A 14,380-nucleotide genomic window follows, 5' to 3' on the forward strand; every position below is an offset into this window, starting at 1 on the left:
CTTCTAATATAGTTTACCTTCTCAGCACCCTCAGATTTTCCCATGCCTCTTTAGACAACTAGACACTTATTTTGAAACACCACAGAAAGATCTCCAGCAGGAGCATGTCAGGAAATGAAATGTAACTTAAATAGCATAAACTCAATTTGTTCCATGATGGCAGTAATCTGTACCCCTTTTTCAGAAGAGCAAATTTACCAGAATTTACTCCTCCTAAATTGTTTACATTTTTGGCCCTCGACCAAAAATATTCTTATTTGGAAAACAGTTCTGTTGCACTCCTACACTTCTATTCTATTCTCAAGGCCAAGAAATGAGGCATCTTATGAGTTCTTGTCTAGGGAATATCCTGGGAGAAGTGACTGCAATCCAAGGAGCAGAAAGTGTGGAGATGAGGTACCCAAACTGTATAAATCATAAGATGCCACAAAAGCACTTTCAAATGGAAATAATTCGGACTTTTTCTGAATTTTTGCGATTTTAAATTTAGATGTTTCATTTGGCAGACGAAAATTTCCATGGAAACCAGCCGGATTTGTTAAAAAGTCCATTTAGTAAAACTCCATAAATTTCCATTATGAAAGGATTTAAACAGAAAACAGATGACAGCACTTCTAATTGCTTTGCAAACAGCTTGGAGGTGAAGCCCAGGTTCCAGCCAGGGCTGCCCCCGTCCACGCGCTGGACTGCAGTTCCTTTAGCCCAGAGCTGATGGTGCAGTCACTTCGCTTCATCCCCAGTACTTTAAACTCACTTCATATAGTCGCTTATCCGACATAATTGATGCAATTTTATCTCTTCTAATTGAAATAAAATTTTTATGGGGAACACACAAACAAGACAGACTAAGGCAGTTGCTGTGCTCAAGAGACAGCATTTTCCTTTGCAGCAGTTATTTTCATCATGCTGCAAATACTTCTGCTCTATTTGGGCTATTATATGACAATGCTAAATGTATAAAGTTTATGAGTAATGACTTCAATTTATGAATTCTTTATTCCAGCACACGTTGACTCCTAATATTGAAACTTACAGTTTCTGTACAATAATTAGCACTTATATTGCCCTCTATACTTTCAAAACACAATTATTGGCTAATCCATAATACATTTTTCTGATCCTTAAGGGTGGCTGTGCTGGTTAACAAAAAAAAATCAGAAGAGAGTTATGCAAAGTCAAGGAGAGAGACAGTATCCACTGACCATCGGAACTCCAGTGTTCTCTTTCCCAACACCATCACCTCTTCGTTACACTTCGGTTTTGAATTTTTGTAACCAGGACTGCACAGTTTTACATTTTTTGCTGAAATCAACCCCAGAGTGATAAAAATGTGAACTCTCTTCTCGTAGTAAATACTGAGATAGGCTTACAAACAGCTGAGAAGCATTACTAGCAACCCATCATAAAGATACTTACCTGACACTGAGTTGTCTTCCCTTATAAAGGGGCTGAATTTCTAAGATAGATGCAAATTTCAGAGCATGTAGCGGAGATGCAGGGCATGTAATTGGAGGGAAAACTAATGGAGCTACATTACTCTTGGGACATGAGCTAGACTATCTGTGTGTCACCCTCCAAGACAGGTAGGCAGATCACCCTTATTCAGACCTAACTTCGATAATTTATACCAGAAGCTGTTCGAATGCTTTAGGTGGTGGAGATCTCCACACAAAATTTTGCACAAACACATGTGGAGCACAACGGAGGTTTAAAAGTACAATGTTGAGAAGTATGGACACGCACACATGCAACCTTACAGCCACCACTGAAGCACACAACTGTACAACAAACTTTCAGCACTCACTTCACAAAAAGAAATCACAGGAAAGCCAAAGTATCAGCTTCTTGCAGCCTCTGTCCCCCCCTCACACTCACGGATTTCACGGATTTCACAGAGTTTTCAGAGTTGGAAGGGACCTCTAGAGATCATCTAGTCCAACTCCCCTGCCAAAGCAGGATTGCCTGGAGCACATTACTCAGGACTGCATCCAGGCGGGTCTTGCAAATCTCCAGGGAAGGGGACTCCACACCCTCCCTGGGCAGCCTGTGCCAGTGCTCTGTCACCTGAACCGTAAAGAAGTGTTTCCGTCTATTTGAACGGAACTTCCTGTGTTCCAACTTGTGCCCATTGCCCCTCGTCCTGTCACTGGGAACCACTGAAAAGAGCCTGGCTCCATCCTCCTTCAACCCACCCTTTAGATATTTGTATGCCATAATAAGGTCTCCCCTCAGCCTTCTCTTCTCCAGGCTAAAGAGTCCCAGCTCTCTCAGCCTTTCCTCATAAGGGAGATGCTCCAAGCCCTTCATCATCTTAGTTGCCCTCAGTTGCCCTGCACTCAGTCCCCATTGCCACGTGCCTCTCTCTGCACGTCAGGGGACAGCCAGAAAAATTCTCACCAAGGGCTGCTTTGCAAACCCATTTTCCCATAATTTTTGTTTGTGTTGGCACCCAGACTGGTGCTAAAGCAAACCAAAAAAATCGGTTCTTGGCAATCAGCCTCAGCCATCCGCTCTGCACACTCCCACATGTGCTGTCCACGCTCGGCACAAGAGGGAAGGAAGACTTGGGCATGGCACCACAAATGCATGAGGATGCGCTTAAATGCTATATACATATACAGGGAAACTTGTTACATGTCACTATTAACACAAAACGACAAAGAAAGATTTTAGCAAAGTTTATAAAGTTCTGGTGGGGGTGAACCCCAGTATCGACAAGGCAAGAGCTGCCCTGACCTGGATTGTGCCGTTGATCACCACATAAAGATACTCTGAAACGCTGAGTAATGAGATTTGCAAAAGCAGCTGATGAGTTTGACATCAGTTTGGGGGGCCCAATGTAGACAAACATAAAGATCCAGATTTACTGGGGGAAAAAACTCAAATGGAAAAACAGCACCCAAAACCCCTACTCTGTCTCTCCAAGGAAAAGAAGAATTCTTGTCTAGGAGGCACGTGCATCACACTGAAGCTAAAGTAAACGGACTGACTCTTAATGGGTTTGTTACATGTTTCTTTGTGTATTTAGGCACCAAACAGCACTGAAGCAACAGTTAAACTCAACATTTGCAAATGTTGTTCAAAGTTTGTAAAATCTGAATTTTCTGCATAATTCTGAGCTATTCTGTGTAAACCATTTAAAAGCAAATATGTTAACTGCTAAAAATGGTAATTATTACTTGGGTTAGTCTCACGGTTTCCTTTGCAAACTGCAAAGGAAATTAGAAAGTCATTGGAAAGTACTTCAAGACTTCAAATAACAAACTTTCCAGAACAGGTGACTAACGCTAGACTTCTAAATCCATGTTTAAGCTACAAAATATGATTGAACTGAATTTTAAGAGAAGTGATCATTCATATAATTCAGCAGTGCGGCAGATCAGGATATTTCTATTTCAGCATTTAACTTTGAGCGCCTGGTTTAGAAAATATTAACTACAATATCTTTGAAACCATCTTCAACCCTGAAACCGGGGGAAAAAATTACTGATGTTCAACAGATACTAAAAGAAGATGGATTCTCAGGTTAAAATATATAGACATTTTTACTTTATAGATAAATGATGTTATATCTTTAAAGGCTTCTTCACACTGAACTATGCTTAATATTTAATTTAAAAAAAATATTCCATTTACTTCAGCTTTCACTTAAGTTTCTAATGTAGCCATTACACAGTAACCCATACAGTTGAGAGAGGCAAAATCAAAGATACTGTGGATGTTCAGCGCATTCACCTATCATGTAAAAGGTTTTCTTACTCTAAATTAGTATTGAGCAGAGGGGTATTTTTGAAGCTGACGTGAAATATGATGTTGTTTCAGTGATTCTGCAGTTAATTAAGTTTTTCAATGAGTCTATAGTTAAGTATTGAGATTGGCAAGGAAGTCTAAATCTGATTCTTATTTCTCTTGTCAACTGCCAGGTTAACGGCCATGAAAAAGAAAGTAATGTAAGAAAGAATGATGTCAATCAAGATCATGGAAAAGGGGGGATTTATTGTAGAAGTAGCTCAGTCGTAAAGATTTTCAGAGGCATTGAATTGACTTGCTGAAAAACAGTCTTATCTCAGGCACAGCTTAGCGTGTGATCTGATACTCTATGGCTTCTTACTTATCCTTCACACGCACTTACAGTCTAAGAATGTGTGGCATATGACAGCTGTGAAGAAATGTATTGCAGGCATCCCATGCAGCTCTTAAAATCTGGCCCTGTGGATCCCAAATTCCAGTTTCCAATGGCTCTGTGTGTGTGTTTGTGAGCATGCATAAAAGTCTACTCAATGGCATTTCTGTTTTTCCTAATAATGACATGATCGCCTATCATTAAGTGCACCCCAAATCAGTATTTATACTTTCACTAAATATTCCTTATGTTGCCACTCTCAGCAAGCAGAGATTAGACTTAGCAAGTCACACAGACTTGGTAACTATTTACTATTGTACACGAAAACCTTTAAAAAGCTGTGCATGCAAGCGCAGTGCTCGGGAACAGCTGAGACTAGGTCTTCTCTTTGCCTCTTTGCCCCCCTCTGTTTGAATAGTGCATGTTTTATTTTTTATTTCTCACGCTCTGCTATCATTCTCACCCACAGGTAATAAATTCAAATCAACCGATCAATTTACCTAAAATTGAAGTCACAAGTAAACAATTATCTTTAAATCTCCTGTCTTACCTTCATAGTATCATAGAGGTTTGGGTTGGAAGGGACCTTAAAGATCATGGGCAGGGACACCTCCCACCAGCCCAGGTTGCTCAAAGCCCCATCCAACCCGGCCTTGAATTTTGTTGTTTTTCTACTGGAATCATAACTTTTAAGTTGTCTGTGATTTTTCCCATTTTTAATCCCTCCATCAAAATAATGATTGTACTAACTTCCTTCAAGACTTATTCCTGAAAGCATTGTCTAGTGACTAAACCAAAGGCAATGGGCTCAAAATTTATTTCTGGCTTCATTAGCAGTTGACCGGGTGAGCTGGGGAAAGCCATGTCATCTGTCTGCGTAGCATTTTACCAGTAGCTACTCCCCAGGGAGACCAGAAGAAGTTAATTCATCCGGCCTTAGCTTTGCTCATCCAGTCTAAGTTAGTCATCGCAGTTCCTTCTATAGGTCATGAGAAGAGATTCATCTCACCCCAAAAGGTTGAACAAGCTCCGAGAGGCTGACATCTCTCCACTGAGAGATCTTGGGCAACCAGCTTAGCAATGGCCTCATTTAATTAAAAAAGAATTACTTTTTAGTTTGTATTTGCCTAGCTCTGTAATATAATTAAAGGAAATCCCTGTATGTGTCAAGAACTATAAACTTGAAAAGTAATAATCACAAACGACTGTCCCTAACACGTGCATTGACCTCACTGTGAATTTTGTGCTGACAGCAGCTGCAGCACTGGGCCAAGAAAATCCACTATATGCCATCGTCTTCTGTGATATTTACCAATGCTACTGTCACTTTATGTCAGATAATCCCTAGCTCCGTTGGGAAACCATCCTTTCATATCATGAATCTCGATTCTCTTTTGCCCTTTCTGATGTTTTGCAAGCACAGAAAACGGCACCAGACATTCTCGCTACAATTTGTCTCCTTCTAATGAAACACTGAAGCAAACGCACCCTGAATTTACAGGACAGATTTGAAAGCCATACATCATTCTTTTTTTTTGCTTTTTAATAGATTCAAGAGGAGTTCTCTAGAAAAACCCCAGGAGAACATTTAATTTCAAACCAAAAATATTTTGCTTGCTCAGCATTTTTTACATAAATTACTGCAGAGAGAACTTAACTTCTTAGTGTTCATATTCTCTGGGGAAATAAGCTGAACACGCAGGGATCGCACAGAAGCCTGCAGGTCAGTACTACTTTAAGCACATGAGCATCAGTAACATTGACTACATCGTGAAATCTCATCCATTTCATGGATTGTTTTGTATTTTCAGTCATGTCTCTACAGGAAGTAATTCACCCGAAGGCCAGGTTTCTACTGAGCTTCTGAACTCTATTAAAATCATACATGGTAAACTCTTTGGATAAAAAAAAAAATAAATAAAATTTGAAGAGTCTTCAGTGTCTTTAATAGCCCAATCCCCCAGGACTGGTTTCAAGTTACCATAATGGCCTCTAAACTTGAAGTTGTATGTTATCATGAAGACTAGAAAAAGCAGTAGCAATTAATTAGGACTGACTTACACTAACTGTAAGTGAAGAAAGAAAGAAATCTGACACCGAAGGTAACGAAAAGGCAACACAACAAAGAAACAAACTATATTTTTGGAAAGTGCAAAAATCAATAAGAAAGAAAAGAGAACACCTTTCAAAGTGAATAGATGGAAATAAAGACGAGCTTCTGAAGTCGTATGATGTATGAACTGATGTCACCGTGAAAGACTTAACACAGCAAAATGTTGGGGGAATTTGCTGCTTGAAAAGTAAAAAAGAAAATAAGTACAAAACACCTTTAGCGTGGAATGTATTTTTTTTCCAGATGAAAAGCACAATTAGAAATTGAAAAAAAAAAGAAAAAGAGAGAGAGAAGAACGAAACACTGAAACAGGTTCAGAAACAATTTCAACATTTTCCTTCAATCTGGTTCTAAAGGAAATTATCCCTGGGCTCCCCTCTGCTATCTCAGCAGCATATTCCCAACTGCAGCTCCCCGTTCCTTCCACTATGGCGAGACTCGAACACACGGTTGTGAATGGTCCTCTATTGCCAGGGATAGAACCCCAGGGTATTAATTAAAAAGAGAAACTATTCCCACAGTATTACTGTAGTTAGAAAATTGTTATTCCTATCACTGCCAAGAAACTACTCAAAGGCCAGTACACAAACCCATCCGCATCTTCTCCGTTGCTAGGAGGTCTTCTTTTCTGAAAAAGCTGTCATGTAAGGGCAAAACCACAGGTGAAATGGGTTTCAGTTTAGTTAACTCTAAAAGAGGGAAGAAAAGCGGGAAGAATCTGTAGCCCATACTTAACAGTTAAATTAGCAGCTGCAAACAACAGCTGTTGCAAAAAGAAAATCAACTCTTGATTTGTATTCCCAGTGAGACTTATTAATGATTACCTTACCAAAACAGTAAAAAGAGGAAAGTACTAAACTTTAATTAATAAATTGCCAAATAAAAGCAATTCATAATCTCCAGCACGAGGATTTAACAGATACACTGTTTTTCTGTATATATATAAATACAATTAAGGAGAGAAGGCTGTATATGAGCAACAAAAAACTAAACAGAACCTTCACTATAACTGAAGCTCGAAGAAAGAATTACAGATAAAAACCCAACATAACTTCACGTTATCACATTTAAAATGAAAACAAGAAAAGACAGGTTTTAAAAGGAAATCTTGTTTTTTTTCTGAACAATTTCCTACAGTTGACATTGACAATTTTACGGAAGAATATACTATTTAAGGAAGTTTAAAGCCTGTTGATAGAAACAAGAGCTAAATATGACTGAATTACAAGATAAGTACTTAAACTGAAATATTTATGAAAATGGGAACTGAGAAAGTTCAGGAGTCTGTAAGCAAATACAGTCTAGCAGACTGGAATGACTACAGTAAACACAAATGAATATGCACAAAAACATTAAGAAAACATATCAAAGCCATAACTTGTTTCATGCACAGTGAGTGCTGGCTATTTTACACAAAGAAAAAAAAAATAGAATTCTGCTTTTTATAAAATATTCAATGTTGGATGAGTTACACTGTGCAACTCTATTGGGAATGTGATCTTTAAATTTATCAGAGGAATTAAAATATAACATTTTGTGTCTTAGGAGCATCCTACAAAGACTTGTCTTTAAAATAACATTTGTAATCCCTGGTGCTTCTTCAGTTGTGGCATCTGAAGAGCCTCAGAAATATCTGTCCGTGCCGGAGCGATGCCCATGTACACACACAGAGTCCCTTAGGGACTAGAGTTAATCTGTGGTAGAGTGGAAGCCGTGGTGAGGACGGCTCAGCAAACAAAAAGGAAATGTTGTGATAAGAGAAAATAATTTGAAAGTGGATCAGGAGATTTTGAAACCGTCCTTTCCATTTTAAACCCAGTTTGTTGTGGGTTTTTTTGTTGTTTTTTTTTTTTTTAACTTGGGGTAAAGATAGCATGAAGCTTGCAATGAAATTATGAAGTTGAAGACTGCACTCCAACAACGTAAAAATAAAAGCAGTATATTCTAAATAGTATGCAGCAACTAGAGGCACAAAAGCCTCTAAGGATAAGGATCTGATCTAAAATGTAAGGACCTTACGTGACCCGACAAGTGGGGTACTATCTTGGCAACTGCTGCATCTGTCCTAAGGGTACCAGAGTCGTATTCACTAGATCAAAAGAAAGAAACCCAGCAAATGCCAATCACAACACGTAGCCATGTACATTATCCACTGACGTAACCTGGGGCACTCAAGGATGAGTTTAAGTGCCAGAGTTTTAGTTTTGAACGCACAAATATTCTTTGGTATGATTTGGTACATTATATGAAGCTGCGTATTGCAGCGACGTAACACTGGTAAACATCTTAATTTATACAGAAATCTCAAAAATGAAGAAGCAATTTGTTCCTTAATGAACTTCTGCACTTCTGTTGAAGTGAAACGTGCTAAAATTATGAGAGGGAGAACTAGTTATGACAGCATCATCTGCAATCTGTCTAACCTCCTTCCGTGGGCACTTCGTGGACAAGCAAGGGAGGCTCAGGCCTGACATTTAATCAGCTTGAGAAAACAGACTGCTGTTCTGTAACTTGGTAAAAAAAAAAAAAGGTGTCAGTAAATAAGGGAACAGCAGAGTTGGAGATGCCACTGTAAACAGAGGGGTAAAAAGGAAAAACCCAACCACAGCCTTTGATATTGCTACGTGAATGAGACCGCAGTCCTTGTCTCTCCTTCATAGGAGAACTTGAGAACTTTGGAGCATCATCAATAATATCTTATGTTACATAATATAATATCAATATGTTATCAATAAATCAGGATCTGAAATAAAAATTCTGGAGCGTGATTAGCATCTTCTCTGACGCTGTTAAGTAAAAAAAAAAAAAGCTCTAAGACAGGAAAAAAAATTGTGTCTGCTACCATAATATCCAGCTTTCTCCTTTGTATTATTCCTTCCTTGCAAATTGTCCTAACTGAAAAAAATGCTCCGAATTTCTCAATGAAATTCATTCACTGAACTTCAGCAGGACAATGTAGGAAACGTACCTCTGAACTGTTTTTTTTTCTTTTTTTAATCTATACAGTGGTGACATTTTCCAGCTGAGGACACTGGAGAAGATTTTCTACCCCCCTCTGGTCAGTAGGACAGTATTTGGTGCAAGGATCGCTTTGCGCTTGCCCTGGTCTTCCTGCTCTCCTGAAGCTGTTGGAAACATCATCCTCAGCAAATGGGCCTTTGGTCAGATCCAGTTTGGCCACTCCAAGATTATGTTATATTCGTTAATACACATGCACGAAACATAACCGTAACATCTTGCATTCTTTGGCAATTGGATGCAGTGGCTTCCAGATGAAAGCCAACTGCTGTAATGTAACTTTATCCAAGTAATTAAGCTGCATTGATTTTCAACAGCTGGGAAAAGGGGCCTTTAACACGAGCATTCATGTTTCAAAGTATAGAAGCGACCTAGACAAAGACGAATAAATAAAATTATTTATTCTTCCCGTATATTTTGTATCTACGTTATTCCCGCAGCATCTGGAAAGGTTAAACATCTGAATCAGGAATATATGTGACCGTTGTACCAAAACAGGAGACAAGTGTTTGTGTTTTGAGGCAGGAACTGGGAATGAAATGGGGGAAAGAGCTAAAAAGTATGCCTGACTGCTCAGGGAGAGACCTGTGAAAGTGATCTCCGGGTTTTTACCCTGATATTATAAAAAAAAAAAAAGAGGCGGATCTCATGCATCAGTGGGTCAGACGAATGTGTAAGATGAGGAGTCTGCTTCCGTACAAGCTGATGCTGCGTGTGAAAGTTGGGTCTGTTACGCCACCGCACCGCGTGAGCCTCCCAGATCCCGCCACAAAAGAACTTCAGAAGTGCATTTAGCACCACGGCCGCCTCGAGGCGCTTATAACTGTAGGTGCAGCTCTCCGATAACTTCCTTAGCTACTGTCTGCAAAGAAAGACACGGCAAAGGAAGACGCTGCCTATCACAGCATCTCTCCGTCTGATACTCCTTCTCTGACCGGAGCTCAGGCACTCCCCGCTCCGCAGGCGCAGAGCACAGCGTCGCCCAGCGAGCAGCTATCAGCTAATCCAAAGGGTGATAAAGCAGAAATCCTCTCGCTCTAACAACTTTTTGACCTCTTCATTGTCGGCTGGTCTCATCAAACTGCAATCAAGGCATGTTTGCCCTGTATGTAAGCTGTTAAGGAAGCCAGTTAAGTGGCTCGCTTGAAAGATTTAAAGCCCGGGAAACTTCGGAGTGGTTTAACAGTTTTCCAGGGAGTGCGGGGAGGGAATAGCTGCAGAGGCACTGCAATGCAGCACAGCGCAGCTCGCACACCACGGACACCGGATGTTTTGCAAAAATCTTAGGGCTAAGTTCTACCCTTTCCCACTGCCGCAGGGGGAAGGAACAGGAGCACTTGAGACTAAAATGCGCAATAAAGCTTTTTACAGCCTCATCAGGAGTCCGGTCCTCTGTCTACCCGCACTCCCAAGCTGTGCCTTTCAGGAAAAATTGTCACTATTTCAACCAAAGTTCACCTTCCTTTGAACATATATTTCAGTTTCACTGACTAAATATTGTTTTCTTAACTCCTTCCGTACTGGGCTGTAATTCACAACTGTTGCCATTAAAATCAAAGCGTGTCCTGCATAAAAAACCTGGAAGGGTAAAAAGTGTTTCCCTATGTGGCATATATTGCCATTTTATTTTCTAATTAATTGTTTAATAAGGATACGCTGTTCCACGTTAAGATTGTTTTCCAGGCTCAGGTTTTTCTTTTGCAGAAGAGAAGGGCCCACTCACCAGCTCCATGTTTGTACAAAGTTTTAAAAGAGATGTGAGAGCGGCTAAGCTGAGAGGAGAGCTAAAATGCTTCCAAGAATATTAAAAATTGGAGAGCAAAGCTAAATATAAGTGATCAGTTCCTCTTCTAATTTTGTTCTGAGGAGCTTTTGGTCCTTAAATCCTCTTTTATTTCATTTTAGCCGTGTGCAGAAGATGTGAGCAGCACGTGAATACAGAAAGTCATCTTTCTAGCCTGCAGGATGGCTACTGTACTTTGAATACATGCATAAACCTCCAGATGAACTACACCCACAATGATTGTTAGAGATCATGATGCTCAACACTACTTGACCTCCATTTACACAATCCATGTGTGCGTAAGATGCATTACACAGGTTATTTTCATTTTTTAAAATAAAAGTAACGAATGACTCAAAAAGCCCAGAATTATGGCCCCTGTTCCTCCAGCTATAACCGTACTCTCACTGTTGAGCTCTAATTTTTTAATCTCCGTGATTTTTTTTCCTCTTGCTCTTAATAATCTTTCCATATTTTTGTTCACAGAATTTGCATTTCTGTTTGGACTTTCACACCTCTTCTTTCCCTTCTGTTTCTAAGGGAGATGAGGGAAATAATAAAGGTGAGTGGACATGAGGAAAACAGGGACTGAGGAGCAGAAAAGCTGAGGAGTTGTTCTCCATTCTTCATACTATCCCTTCTATTTCCATGCAGCTCCTTCTCATGAAATCACTGTTTGTATCTTCCATTCTCCCTTTGTTCACTGTATCTGTGCTCTTTTACAGAATTTACTCTTATTTCCAAGACCACTTTCATCTGAGGGACAGGCAGCGTGGGTCAGATAAGCACCATCGCCAACCACAAGCCTGACAGCGTCCAAAACATTTTGTGATGCTGTTCTATTTTAACCGAGTTGGTCTCTGCATTTGTTTATTCCAGACCAGATGAGAAAACAAAGTGCCATAATATCAAGAGGAAAAGATATCCAAGTTGATGGCAAGCACTAGATTTTTTTGCAGGAGTTGCCATTCTCATGAGATTTGCTGCCAAGGCTACGCACGGAAACGTGAGGGGAGTTCATACGAGGCTTAGGTGAACTTTTGACTGTTTGAAACAAGGAAAGGGAAATTTAAACTTTGAAAGCTGTTTTTTTTCTAGTATTCACCTCATTTTCTTCCCACAGAAAAGTATATTATTTGTTTTTGGAGACTTTGCCGAGGTGAGTGATCTGTAAGCTTTTCTCTATTGCACACATATGCTTTTTCTACTACCAATTTTAATTGCTAACCATCAGATGGCTTATCATGTTGACTGGTACTTATATCATCATCGCTTAATACTTGAAATATCAATAGCTAAAGGTTTCATTGAATGTTTTTGTTCGCAACAACATCTAAAAGCTTAATAAGCTGGAAGGATAAAAAAAGGTGTTGGTTAACATTTGCGGTGGCTATTCTTGGATCTTCCCCCCAAAAATGAAGTTGTATTAACAACTCAGAGCTGCCACTATGAAAATGGAAGAAACAAGCTCCAAGCCTACTTTGCTTTTGTGCTTTACTAGTTTTGGAAGCATTTTAAAGTGAATATGCATCAAGAAAAAAATATGGTAAATAAGAGATCAGGTGTAAATCACATAGGACAAAAAGAGTGGTGCGGGATCTTCAGAATAAAATAAATATTTATGCTGATACAGAGTGTGTTTGTCCTTCTGTGTGACCTGTAAATCCTCAAATAAGTCTCTCTGAAGGTTATTTAAACAACTATTTTAAAACTGCTTCATCTTTCTTTGCTGTTAGGGATTTTTTTAAGAAAGAAATGTTTAATTTCACATCTGTATTTACGCAGTTTGCATTAACCAGCATCTCAGATTAAAATGAAATGCTTCAGCAGTAAGACGACACACACTGGACAACTACTGAGTGCTCTCACAACCTTAAAAGAATTCAATAATTTCCTGCAAAAAGGCTTTTCAATAATTTCCTATAAAAAGAACTTTTGGGCCCTGTTCTTCAGCTCCATTCTCTTCAGCGTGTTTTGAATGATTTGGGTGAAACAGAAAACTGGCTGTGCTTCACTGACAACAATGCAGTCGGGATTAGTCTGCCCTCAACAGGGTTTTTGGTGAATGGAGCAGCCTTACAGAAAAAACGGAATAAATATGCAATGTAATACTTGATGGATTTTATCAGCATCATTCGAATTGCGTGTTCACCAAAACTGAACTTGACGTATTTCAGAGCTGGCGAAATATATGGGAAAAGCATGTCAACTAAGAATTCAAATATGATAGGAAAAATCTGTCAAGTGATGTATTTTTCTGTGCATTAACAATGGCACAGAACAACTCTGACCTGCTACGAGTGCTCAGACACCACGGTGATCATTGCAGTATAAAATCGCGAGACAGCAAACAAGACTGCCGGAACTAACGGGAACGTGGTTTTATCCAGAACCCAGTGTGGATAGCTACTGGTAATAGAATTGCTTTCCAGTACTTTTTCTTTGAAACAACTCTGATTATTGCTTATGCATTTTCATATTAATATGTTCAATTTATTTAGCTGAAAATAGACACTTGGAAATTCATTTGCTCTCAGCTGCCGGTTTCTCAGTATGGCCAAGTTTATTCTGTGTGGTGACTCAAGTGCAGATAAACCAGTAAATGGATGCACGATACCGCATCCGAAGCCCAGTTGTCAGTTTGACTAAAATACCAGCTGTTTTTCCCTTCGTGTGTTATCACCAGGATCCAGAGGAACAAAAGAAAATATCACGCTGGAGAAACTCTGGCAGTACTAATTCATCTCCCCGGTATCTCCAGTGAAAAAACCTGTTATTAGAGCTGTACTGTTTCACCCGAGACCTACGTGTGTCCCAGGCTGGGCACAGTCAGGCAGAATCAACAACTGGGGCTGACAGGTCATAGCAAGACTTGTGAATTGAGCTGGAACTGTTTACTGAAAACTGATAAAACGGTGCCAGCAAGACTTCACAGGCACCTGTCGCTGCTGAATTCACCGGGAAAGATGGAAAATCATCTCTAGTTTCTATCAGAAAGTGATATTCCTTTCACGAATTCCTGGAGATCCTCAGGTAGTCATTTGGGTCATAGCTCGTGGGCAATGAGAAGGAGTTCTGCCACTTAACTCGGGACTTACAAAATCAATCAATGTCTGCTTCTTCCCACTGAAACTCGCTTAAAGTCTAGAAAGCTAAACATTGGACACCAAAAGCTGGATGAGATACATCCCACCCTAAATGTCTTAATATTTTGCTGACGATGCTGTCGATGCTTTTATTCAGAAAGCTGTCATTTTCTCTAGTAAGTACTTGTTATTTGGGGCTAATTGTCCTGGAGGTACAAGGGCGCTGTCATACAAAAGTCATAAGGAGAGGCTCTCTG

The 14,380-nt window shown here is 39.7% G+C and overlaps 1 protein-coding gene across 6 annotated transcripts in view; it reads right to left on the reverse strand.

The window, feature by feature from the left end:
- Positions 1-14,380, reverse strand: part of DLG2 (discs large MAGUK scaffold protein 2) — a gene marked incomplete at both ends in the record, with an annotated part of 916,537 nt that overhangs the window by 207,438 nt on the left and 694,719 nt on the right. The gene's annotated exons all lie outside the window — the stretch shown is intronic.

Source organism: Vanellus vanellus (assembly GCF_965231255.1).
Source record: "Vanellus vanellus genome assembly, chromosome: 1".
Taxonomy (NCBI): domain Eukaryota; kingdom Metazoa; phylum Chordata; class Aves; order Charadriiformes; family Charadriidae; genus Vanellus; species Vanellus vanellus.